General features: G+C 44.2%; 1 long non-coding RNA gene across 1 annotated transcript; it reads right to left on the reverse strand.

The window, feature by feature from the left end:
- Nucleotides 1-560: 560 nt before the first annotated feature.
- On the reverse strand, nt 561-10,175 carry LOC130216475 (uncharacterized). Its single transcript, XR_008835807.1, has 4 exons — nt 10,094-10,175; nt 9,960-10,014; nt 2,258-2,800; nt 561-738 (listed from the first exon to the last, which is right to left on the reverse strand). It is a non-coding gene; the product is annotated as an uncharacterized LOC130216475 (long non-coding RNA).
- Between the last annotated feature and the right edge of the window lie 1,282 nt (nt 10,176-11,457).

The raw sequence follows: 11,457 nt of genomic DNA on the forward strand, positions 1-11,457 counted from the left end.
CGTTTAGAGCATCATTCTGGGCGTTTTACATTATAACTAAAATGGATCAAACAATGGATCTGCAACAGAGAAACTACGGGTTTTGGGAAACACTCCTCACAATATAATTCTTTTTCCAAATGATGCATCGTACTATGATAGTTTAGCCGCAAATTACTTTGTTGTTTGGGAAACGCACCCTTGATCGGTTAAAACACAAAGCGACTGAGACAAACACAGATGTCTGCGTACAATTCCTAACAACATCTCTTCAATTTATTCCATTACTCTAATGATTACTGTGTCAAGCAGGATGTGGTCAGGATGATCAGAGTTGAAATTCACTTGCAGTCTTCTAGTCTCCACGATGAAGAACTCACACACACACACACACACACACACACTATATATATATAAATATATATATATATATATATATATATATATATATATATATATATATATATATATATATATATATATATATATATATATATATAAATACTTAAATGAATATTTATCTGTCAAGACTAAGCATAAAAGTTTTTTTTTTTTTAAAGAACAATCTTAAAATAACATATTCTTTAACACAGAGTAAAAATCTCATCTAGTGACAGCTATTCTTATGTTCCACATCCACAGGTTTCTGTCACTGCTTTATTGGGCCTGAGGATCACGAGGGGCGAAGAAGCAGCAGAGACGAAGTACACAAATGATCATGACAATGCTCAAGACCAAGAGCAGAATGAAACCATGCATCTGAAATAAATAAAAATAAACAAATAAATAAAATGAAATTCTGCAATTTAGCAAATGCTTTTAACAGAAATAATGGTTACACTTCACAATGATGTTCCATTTAGTTAATGTATTTACTGACATTCCCAGACAATTAACAATACATTTACAGTATTTAGTAATTTTTGCATTGCAGCTGGAAGGACATCTGCGATGTGAAACATATGCCAGAGTAGGAACGAAAATGGCTGAATAGAGCTGACGGAGCATACACTAACTTACACATTTTTCAGTCGCAAGATGATGACAAACAGTCAAAAACAGTGTAGAGACAGACAAGCATATAAATATGCATGTGAATGTATCCACTGGCTATACCAGGATAGGCCTGATCTATTAGTTTCAATGGTTGTTGTCTGGCAATAACCTTAAATGTCATGACTGACCAATCAGAATTAAGTATTCCAGAAAGTGGTGTAATAACTAAAGTTACAGTTTTTTTCTCAGTGGCTTTTGTGCATTTCTCACAACACTATTTACATTTGCACAACAGTTAATGCATTTCTCCAAACAATTAGTCATTTGTGCACATCATAGTAGCAGTTTCTCATTCCTTCCAACAAATTGCAAATGCTTTCGGACATGCGTCAATTGCTTTCATACAACTCTCTGCTGTTTTATAACATTATCATTTGCTTATGTCATTTCAGTCAAAACTAACTGAACTTGTGAATGCTGAATAGTCACTCCATATAAAACTAATAGTCCTCATTTCATTACTTGAGTCATTACATACACAAATGTTGAAGTGGTTGTCAAAATCTGTCAAGCTAATTTTATAAAAAAATATAAATCATTTTTTTTCCTGAAAATGTCTACTAAATTGATTTACAGCCCTATGTTTGTTGTAGGTTCAGTTCCAATATGTACTGCACAAGTGTTTACAGTTGTGCTCAGCTCTACCCAAAGGAAGTTTATGTTTGTTGTATTTAAGGGTGTATTTATTCTTTTGCACAATGCTGTGAATAAATTAGAATTATAAAGAGCAAATGCACTAAACATGTGAAACATACATGTTCAGTGTCTTGTACTCAGATACCTCACTAAATGCAGTGATGTCTGACTTTACTGTAGTTTTCAAATGGCTGTGCAAATTGTATATAGTGGTGACTTGAGCATTTTCAGGAAGTGTCACCAAAATCTGCCTGTTTTGCATTGAAAAAATGTACAGAGTAAACTGTTATAATGAAAACACGACAAAGCCATTGGACTATCTTGTTTATAAACAATGGTGTCAGGACTTTTCATCTTGATGACACTGACACTTTCATTGACATCAATACTTGCCTTTGAGGAATGAGCTATCCATTTTGAGCAAGTGACACGCTTTTGCAGGTTATCAACAAGGTTTTGCAGTTTGTACTAATTGTTTTGACAAATGCATGAACTTTTGTGCAGAAATGCACTAGTGTTGTGAGAAATGCACCAAAGGGACTGAGAAAAACTGTAACATATATGACATTTCTGACATGGACCTTACCTGTGAACTGGCAATAAACTTCAGTGTCTCAGCTTGAAGATGGGTTTCATTTCTTCCCGGAACTGGTTCTGTTGGTTTACACCATTTTATTTGTAACTGATCGTCATACACATGCACTCCATTCCAGTCTGTTTTCTGACAGGCGACATAATCACCATCCATAAGCACAAGCACGATCCACACAAACGATGGAAACAGGCAAAATAAGAAATTTGGAAAATAATTATAAGATTCCGGATATAGACATTTCATTGGCTGCAAAACAAACATTAATCCGAAAGCAAAGAAGAAAGGTGCAGCGAAGATGAGATTGGTTATGGCTGCATTTTGCTCAGCATCGCACGGACATAAAAAGTCCTTGTCAATCAAAGCTTCCAGTGGGATTAGCAAAATGCTCAGTGGAAAAGAGGAGAAAATGGATGCTTTGACCAGCTCGTCATTTGCTTTTTTCCGTAAAATTTCTTGTAATTCTGGTAACATCTTCTGCAGTTACGAACAATAGGCAAATCTGATGATGCTTTTTCCGCTTCTCAGTTTGGTCTCCTACAGTGAACAAATGAAGAATCATATATTTATACTGTGGATATGTCAAGGTTGCATACATATAACGCACAGGAGATGGAGTAGAAACACTAAAACATGTTTAATACACAACCTCAAAAAACATAGACATGGATACAGTATACAACGTCAATTAAATGATCAGGGATGATGAAGGGGTTGAGAAAGAGACTAGACAGAAAACACAGGGAAACGCTACGGTTACTAAAGTAACCCTTCGTTCCCCGAGGGAGGGAACGGAAATGCTATGTGGAAACTTCCACTATGGGGATTTCGTCAGAAACCAATCATCTGAAAGAGTATAAAACGGGCCAATGAAATGCCAATGAGTTGGCGGCGTCAGCGTGCACAGCTGGCATCAATGACAATCAGTCATGCTATAAAGACGCAGCCAGTGCTATGCTCGACATCCTTTTCTAAGAGACTTTCATGCTCGGCAGCTAAGGGATATTCGTTGTGGCGAAGAAACATAGCATTTCCGTTCCCCCCCTCGGGGAACGAAGGGTTACTTTAGTAACCGTAGCGTTCCCCTTCGGATGGGGAACTCCAATGCTATGTGGAAACTTCCACTATGGTGAAATATATGGAAAACGCCACAACGAAAGAACCTTACTGCGTCCCTGGCGAAGGGTGTGCCACGCAGTAGAGCGAGCGCACCTACAACGCCCCGAGACACAGTCTTCCAACGTGTCCCCTGGCCCTCACTTACCTGTTCAGGAACAGTTATATTTTTCGGGGAGTCACAATAACCCAGTAAAAATAGGTTTTGATACGACAGTACGTTGGGAAAGCGTTCAGTCCCGATAGGGAGGACGCTGCGGAGCTCACCTGTTACCCAGAGGGGAGACCTGGTGACAACCTATGGACTAGCCCAGAGATGGGGAGTCCTTGCATAAGGATGGTTAACGGGGAGGGAAGACACGAGCCTGCCCTAGAAGGGGGGACTATACCGTGGCTGAGTGAACGTATGGGATCGCCAGCGGGGATCACGCATAGCAGGCACCATTACCCAGAACATGGGCTGACCAGCGGGCATGCCAACAACGTAACGGGCCAACACCTGACTCCTCCGCTGAGTCAGGTGCTGGGGGCCTCGGAGGAACTCTGCAGGGTTCGCCAAAAAATGGGGAACTAAACTTACAAAGCTGAAAAAGTGCACGTATCTCCGGGTTAGGGAGAGTGGCGCAGCAAGTGTATTTCGACACCTCAACCGAATTGTTTCCTCAATCACTAAGGGTTACCTAATACCCTTGAGGAAACCGGCTCCACTCGCAGATTGTGACCTTGCAAATATATTGGGTGTCACCCAACCCATAGCTCTACAAATGTCTGTCAGAGAGGCGCCGCGTGGTAACGCCCAGGAGGATGCGATGCTCCGTAGTGGAGTGCGCTCTCACCCCCGGGGGACACGGCTCACCCTGGCTCGAAAAGCGAGGGAGATGGCATCCACTATCCAGTGGGCCAACCTCTGTTTAGATACGGCACTTCCCACCTGCCGACCACTGTAACAGACAAAGAGCTGGTCAGAGGATCTAAGGCTCTGAGTGTGGTCCACATATATTCGAAAAGCGCGAACAGGACACAACAATGAAAGGGCTGGGTCTGCCTCCTCCGCGGGCAGCGCTTGCAGGCTCAATACCTGATCATTAAACGGCGTGGTAGGAACCTTGGGCACATAGCCTAGGAATTCTAGGCATGAGTCACTGACCGAAAATGCCTTCAGGTACCCAACCCTCGCAACCGATGCCAACGCGACCAGCAGAGCTGTCTTCAAGGACAGAAATCTCAAGGATACTAAGTCGAGTGGTTCGAAGGGATCCCCACGTAGGCTCGTAGCACTACCGCGAGATCTCAAGAGGGCATGAGAGGGGGGCAGGGTGGAAACATCCGCCTCGCACCTCTGAGGAACCGGATGATGAGGTTATGCCTCCCCACGGTGCCGCCATCCACGCATCATGATGAGCGGAGATGGTGGCCACGTAAACCCTCAGTGTGGAGCGCGACAGCCTTCGCTCCATCTGTCCTGAAGGAAAGAAAGCACAACACTGATCTGGCAAGATCGGGGGTCTTCTCGGCGAGAAGCGCACCACTCAGTGAATAGACTCCACTTCAGGGCGTAGGCATGCCTCGTAGAGGGTGCACTAGCCTGAGTGATGGTATTAACCACAGCCAACGGTAGGTTACCTAAGTCTTCCTCGTCGCGTCTTATGGACCACACGTGGAGGTTCCACAGAACTGAGCGGGGGTGCCAGATGGTGCCCTGTCCCTGAGAGAGTAGGTCCTCTCTCAAAGGGACTCGCCAGGGGGGGGGCGTCGCGAGGAGGGAGAGTTCTGATATCCAGGTCCGGTTGGGCCAGGGGGAGCAACTAGCAAGACCTGCTCCTCGTCCTCCCTGACCTTGCACAGAAACTACGCGAGTAGGCTCACTGGGGGAAGTGCATACTTACACATGCCCCGAGAGTCGGGATGGAGTCGCCATTCTCCCGGGGAAGGAGCTGCCGTGAGAGCCTGTTGGCCGCACGGTTGAGCCCATCCGGGGTGTGAATAGCAGCAGCGACTTCAGCCGCGTATGACTCCAGAGGAGCAGACGGCGAGCGAGCTGAGACGCATCTGGATGGAATACGCTACCGCAGCCGTGCTGTCCGTCCTGACCAGCACGTGTTGCCCCCTCAGTACCGGTAAAAAGCGGCGCAGAGCGAGAAACACTGCCAACAGCTCTAGGCAGTTGATATGCCAATGCAGCTGGGTTCCCCTCCACAGGTCCGCAGCAGCATGCCCACTACACACGGCCCCCAACCCGTACCGGAGGCATCTGCCGAAACGACAGCATGCCTGGACGCCTGACCTAGGGGCAGACTGGCCCGTAGGAAAGAGGGGTCCTTCCAGGGGGTGAGGGTGCGGCGACACAGCACAGTGAAAGTTACTCGGTGTATGCCCGCGTGCCGTGCGCGTCTGGGGACCCGATCGTGAAGCCAATGCTGTAGTGGTCTCATATGGAGCAATCCGAGCAGCGAGGCCGCGGCTGTGGATGCCATATGCCCCAGGAGCCCCTGAAATGATTTCAGGGGGACCACCTTTTTTTTCTGTCGAACTCTCTCAAACAGTTCAGCATTAGATCGGCGCGTTCTCGTGAGAGGCGCGCCTTCATGGTGATCGAGTCCAGCTCCAACCCGAGAAAGGAGATGCTCTGCACGGGGGCGAGCTTGCTCTTTTCTCGGTTGACCTGAAACCCCAACGGGCGGGGGTGCCGGAGCACCTTGTCTCTGTGCATAATCAATTGCTCCCGAGAGTGGGCTAAAAATCAGCCAGTCATCGAGATAATTGAGCGTGCGGATGCCCGCGAGCCGAAGGGGCGTGAGGGCACCCTCCGCGAGCTTGGTGAAAACCCGCGGAAGCAGAGAGAGCCCAAAGGAGAGGACCTTGTTTTGCCATGCTCGACCTTCGAACGCAAACCGCAGAGATGTTCTCGTCTCGCACTCAAACTCCAGAAGAGGGGCTGGGAGTGGAGAGAAAGGAGACCGTTCTCTCACGCTCCATGAGCCATTGGCGAAATGCACCGATCCTGCGAGCTGGAAGGCATAGCGTCCCAGACTGGCAGTGTTCAGGCTGTGACATCTGGAGAAGGGGAAAAATGCTCTTTCACTGAGGATTTGATGGTGTTTTTTTTTTTTTTTACGCCGTTAAATAAAGTGCCCCACCCTCCAGCGGGGAAAGAGCAAATTCCCTCCTCCCCAGATGGCCCGTCTCAGGGACGCTTCGCGGTCCGTTTTACCGAACTTAGCGACGCCCTGGGCGGGGGACGCTGGTTGCCTGCGCAATGCTCGGCGCAGCTGCGTGGCTGGAGGCGCAGGCGGGTGCAGCGAAGCAAAGCTGCAGGCGGGCGTCCTCGGCGAAAAAGCAGTAGATGTGAATGGCTCGGCGGGGGGGAGTGGTCATACAATCCCGCCGATAGAGACCTCGCCCATCGCCTCCGACTGCTCTATCACCGGCGTGAATTCCTGGGCGAATTCACCGCCAGTGTCGCCGAACAGGCCAGCCTGGGATATGGGTGAGTTAAGAAAGCGAACTTTGTCAACGTCACGCACATCACCAGGTTTAGCCTGAGGTGGCATTCCTGGATCAGGGATGTGATCATCGTCCTTCCCAGGGCACACAGAGTTGCCTTTTTTATTTATTTTTTTTTTTTGTAAGAGCATAGTCGGTTGCGGTGCGGAGCTCATGCTCAGTCCTGGGTCGGAACCATCGTCGCGCAGCCAGGCCAGCGCCTGCGCTTGGTAGCGCTGGTAGGTGGCCATAGCGTGCATGGTGAGGGGGAAGCCGCACGCAGCACACTGCGTGAGCCTACTGTGCCCATCCAGGAAGAAGGGGATGGGGAGGCTTAGAAGGTCTTGCCTTCATCCTCCACATCACACCCCTCTAATCGGTCCGGCCGCGGGGCTGGGGGATAAAGCCTGGGGAAGCACAGCCGCAAAGTCTGCTTCTGGATTCGACGCCGCGCTCATCATCCCGGAGGGAGCGAGCGGGTTCGAATCCTCATCAGACCTTGACAGCCCAACCTCCAAGCATGGTGAGGATGGAAGCGCACGCAGATCGGGCAGAAAAAAGTGCCCTCAAGACTGCGTGAGTTTACTATGCACTTCCGGGAAGAAGGGGGCGGGAGGCTTTGAAGGTCTTGGCTCCTTATATCCTCCACATCACACCCATCTAGTCGGTCCGGCCGCGGGGCTGGTGGATAAACCATCACCAGACCCACGGCCGAAGCAGCCCGAGAAAGCACGGCCATCACGTCTGCTTTTTAGATGCCAACGCCGCGCTCTCCACCCCGGAGGGAGGGAGCGAGCGGGCTTGCAATCTCATCAGACAATGACAGCCCATCCTCCGATGCAGTGATGTACATCTGACCCCCGGTGTCATCAGGTTAGAGAGCGACCATCCAAGGACGGAGCGCTTCTCTTCACCTGAAGCTTGGATGAAGCGCGTGGAGGAGCGAGAGGTCCGCAGCCCGAGGGCGGCGGATTTACTCCCACTGAAACCCTCAGATCTGCCCGAGTGCCAACCGCAGTGCGGGTGACAATTGGGGTGGGTGGCTCTTTTGCAAGAGCGAGCCGCGATCTTAACTACGCAACAGACATGACATCAGTGATGGCATGCACTGCCTGCGAGCACCGCATTAACATGCTGGACCCCCAGACATGAAACGCTGTGCTCGTGCCCATCATCCGGGGATAGGAAACCACCGCATCCAGAAACGCACGGTCGGAGTGACGTCTTGAAAAAGACGCGCTGCACGACCGTGTTGCTCTTTTAGGAAAGCTTTTTTCCTCTATACAAACCGCTCTTGGAGGACCAGACCCAAAGAACGCCAGGCAAGGGAGAAATACCCAGCTCGACCATCTGCCACTGCGTATACGCGCTCTGGACCGGGAGAAGCTGCTTCTCGATCTCTCTCTGTAGACACAGGTTGGAGATACCCTCAAAGACTCTCTCAGAAGCTTCGTGAAAGGCTCTGAAAGCGAAAGGATGTCGAGCACAGCACTGGCTGCGTCTTTATAGCATGACTGATTGTCATTGATGCTAGCTGTGCACGCTGACGCTGCCAACTCATTGGCATTTCATTGGCCCGTTTTTATACTCTTTCAGATGATTGGTTTCTGACGAAATCCCCATAGTGGAAGTTTCCACATAGCATTGGAGTTCCCCATCCGAAGGGGAACTAGAGCTGCATTGTTGTCAAATTTTTTTTATGCTCTTCATTCGCTAACTTCCTTCCATCTCGTTGACTGGTCAAACATCTGAATGAGTGTAAATGGAATGCCCTAAACCAGGGTCACAAATCTTGGTCCTGTCCCTGTAGAGCACGTCAACGATTCTCTCTGATCTTGTTTTAGATATTTCACACTGTGTGATTGTGGCTCATGTAAACAAGTACCAATTTGCCTCAGACTTCAGGCTTTTGTCTGTAATTTCCAGATGAAACTGTACAGGTCTGTCTAATATATAACATATTTTATATATACTTGAAATCCAAATATTAACTTGTATGTCATAAATGCAATTGCATAAACTTCCATTTATCAAATATTTTACTTTTTTATTATAGCTACTTGAAAGCTGTACCTTGTATTATTTGCTACTGAATGGACTGATTGTTTAAAGTACTAAATTGAAAAAAAAAGATCTTACCAGTCAGTACTGATCTTACTTATTATAAATAAAGCAGATGTTCTCCACACATATCACAATAACCTTGGATTAATTCTGAAACAATGAATATGTGAAATGAAAATATGTGCAACTACAATGAAATCCTGACATATTTGAAAGACTGATTAGTGGTGTTACAAGTGTGTCCAGTTTAAAGATTTGTACTAAAAGATTTGAAAATGTACACTTTACTTATGAAAATAGTACCAAACCAATTTAAAAAAAACCTGCAAGGGGTATTTGATTGAGCTTAAATATTTAGGCAGCAATTATTGTTTTATAAGAGTTTTTTTTTTTTTTTTATAAATCATGTTTTTTTTTTTTTTTTTCAAATTAATTGTTCTATGCTCAACAAACGTAAAATGTATTAAATAAAAATAAAAGATTAACTATTTGTTTTTGCAAATGAAATCTTCAGTAGTGTGGGAGTAATTATACAATGCAAAAAAATACTTTTCTTACTTGGAGATTTTGTCTTGTGTCTAGTCCAAAGATCTAAAAATACTTAAATCAAGAAACAAATTCTAGACAAGTGAAACATAATGTCTTGTTTTCAGAAATAATATGCCAATATTAAGTCAGTTTTTCCTTAAAAAAAGCAAAATAGTCTGTCAGTGGAGTAAGCAAAACAATCTTGTTTTTCCTTTTGACATAAGATTTTTTTTACCCCATTGGCAGATTATTTTGGTTGTTATTTTTATAACAACCAATAACAAATTTAATAATAATAATAACAAATGTTATGATAACATTTCCCACTTTTTAAATGGCGTTAATCAACTGGTCCTCTAAATAACTCCTACAAAAAAGTTTTCAACTGTAATACAAGGATGTGAAAATCGAACACAAACCTTAAACACATCAGATCCTGCAATTCTAGTTCTATATTTATCATGTATTTGTATCATTAATGCAATACAGTATCTCTGTTACTTACAGTGTACTAAAGAGGAAAGTGGTATCTTTACACAGCTGGTCACACTTCTGTTTACCTTTAAAAGCAAAAGACATGACTGCTAGAAAACTATAATTACATTTTGAGTTCGGAATTTTAAGAAATATGCAGTTTACCTTTTGAGAGTGTAGTCAGTCTGCGTTTGGTTGAGTACTAGAGAGCAGTTTTGAGGTGCTTTAATTTGAAAAGCAAAATGCCTGGAAATAAAGAACACTAAACCAATTCATCACAACCATTCAATACACCTATTTCAGCAGAAAAGAGCTCAACTGCTAAGTAAAAAACTCAAATTTAATTAAAAAAAAAAAATCTTAGAATCAAACTGTGGGCTCAGATTACACAAATATAACTCTAATATGATCAATTCAAAACACTGAAACAATAACCTTGAGAAAAAAAATAAATGTTACTTGCACTACTGTAATGTACTGTAATATTATAATATGAAAAGCACCACAGAAAAGTTCAAATAGCAAACAACCTAATATAACCAAACAAAATGGTATGCTAAATGTATAGGAAAATACAAAAAATGTAACTTTTTTATTTTAAATTCTGTTAAAACTACATCAATTCACATCAAGTGTCTTACCTTGCTGCGTTAAAGGTAATGAACTGATTTCTTTGTCTGTTGATATGGATGTTAACCTCCTTGTCTGCAGCAGAGAGATATACACAATTAAACAAGCGCACATAGACATTTATATATTGTAGGATAAAGCATGGCCATAGTGGAATGAGTGTAATTTTAGTTTCTGGAAACTTTCTCAGATCCTCATTATTTTGTGCGCACACACACACAGCTGCAAAAACGTAATCCAAAACATCCTATTTTATTCCAAACAAAAAGAACGGGGATACCCAATGGAAACTAAGTGCCGTAGTTTCCCTTTCTGACTAATTGTAAATATGGTAGTGAGTAAGACCAAAAGTAAGACTTCAGCAGGTTCTGCCCTTTTACATCCTTATAGACCATTAACTTTGTTTCTTCAAATAAAGCACAATTCCTGTAATTCGACTATATACCTTTACATTTCGGAGAAATGACAACTGATTTATCATCAGGGTCCTGTTCACACGTGATCTTTTAGAGGTCATTTATACCAGTAAGTCTGTGTGTAAAAAACAATGTTACGATTGTCAAAGTCCACTGGGTTGCATTTATAAACAAATTTATTCATAATGGATACAACTGATTCAAGTTATCTATTGTCAGCTCTTTCAGAATTGTGCTAATTGCTTTATTTTGTTCATTTATGTCTTTCTGTTTCATTTATCAATATTCCCACATGAAACATACTATTTATAGTAATTAATATAAAATATTAATGATTCCGTTATCAATAGTTTTACATGCATAAGCATTTAATCTAAACATCAGGCACATAACTGGGTGCTCCGGTTTCTCCCACAGTCCAAAGACATGCACTATAGGTGAATTGGGTAAGCTAAATTGTCTGTAGTGTATGTGTGTGAATGA

Source organism: Danio aesculapii, chromosome 22 (assembly GCF_903798145.1).
Source record: "Danio aesculapii chromosome 22, fDanAes4.1, whole genome shotgun sequence".
Taxonomy (NCBI): Eukaryota; Metazoa; Chordata; class Actinopteri; order Cypriniformes; family Danionidae; genus Danio; species Danio aesculapii.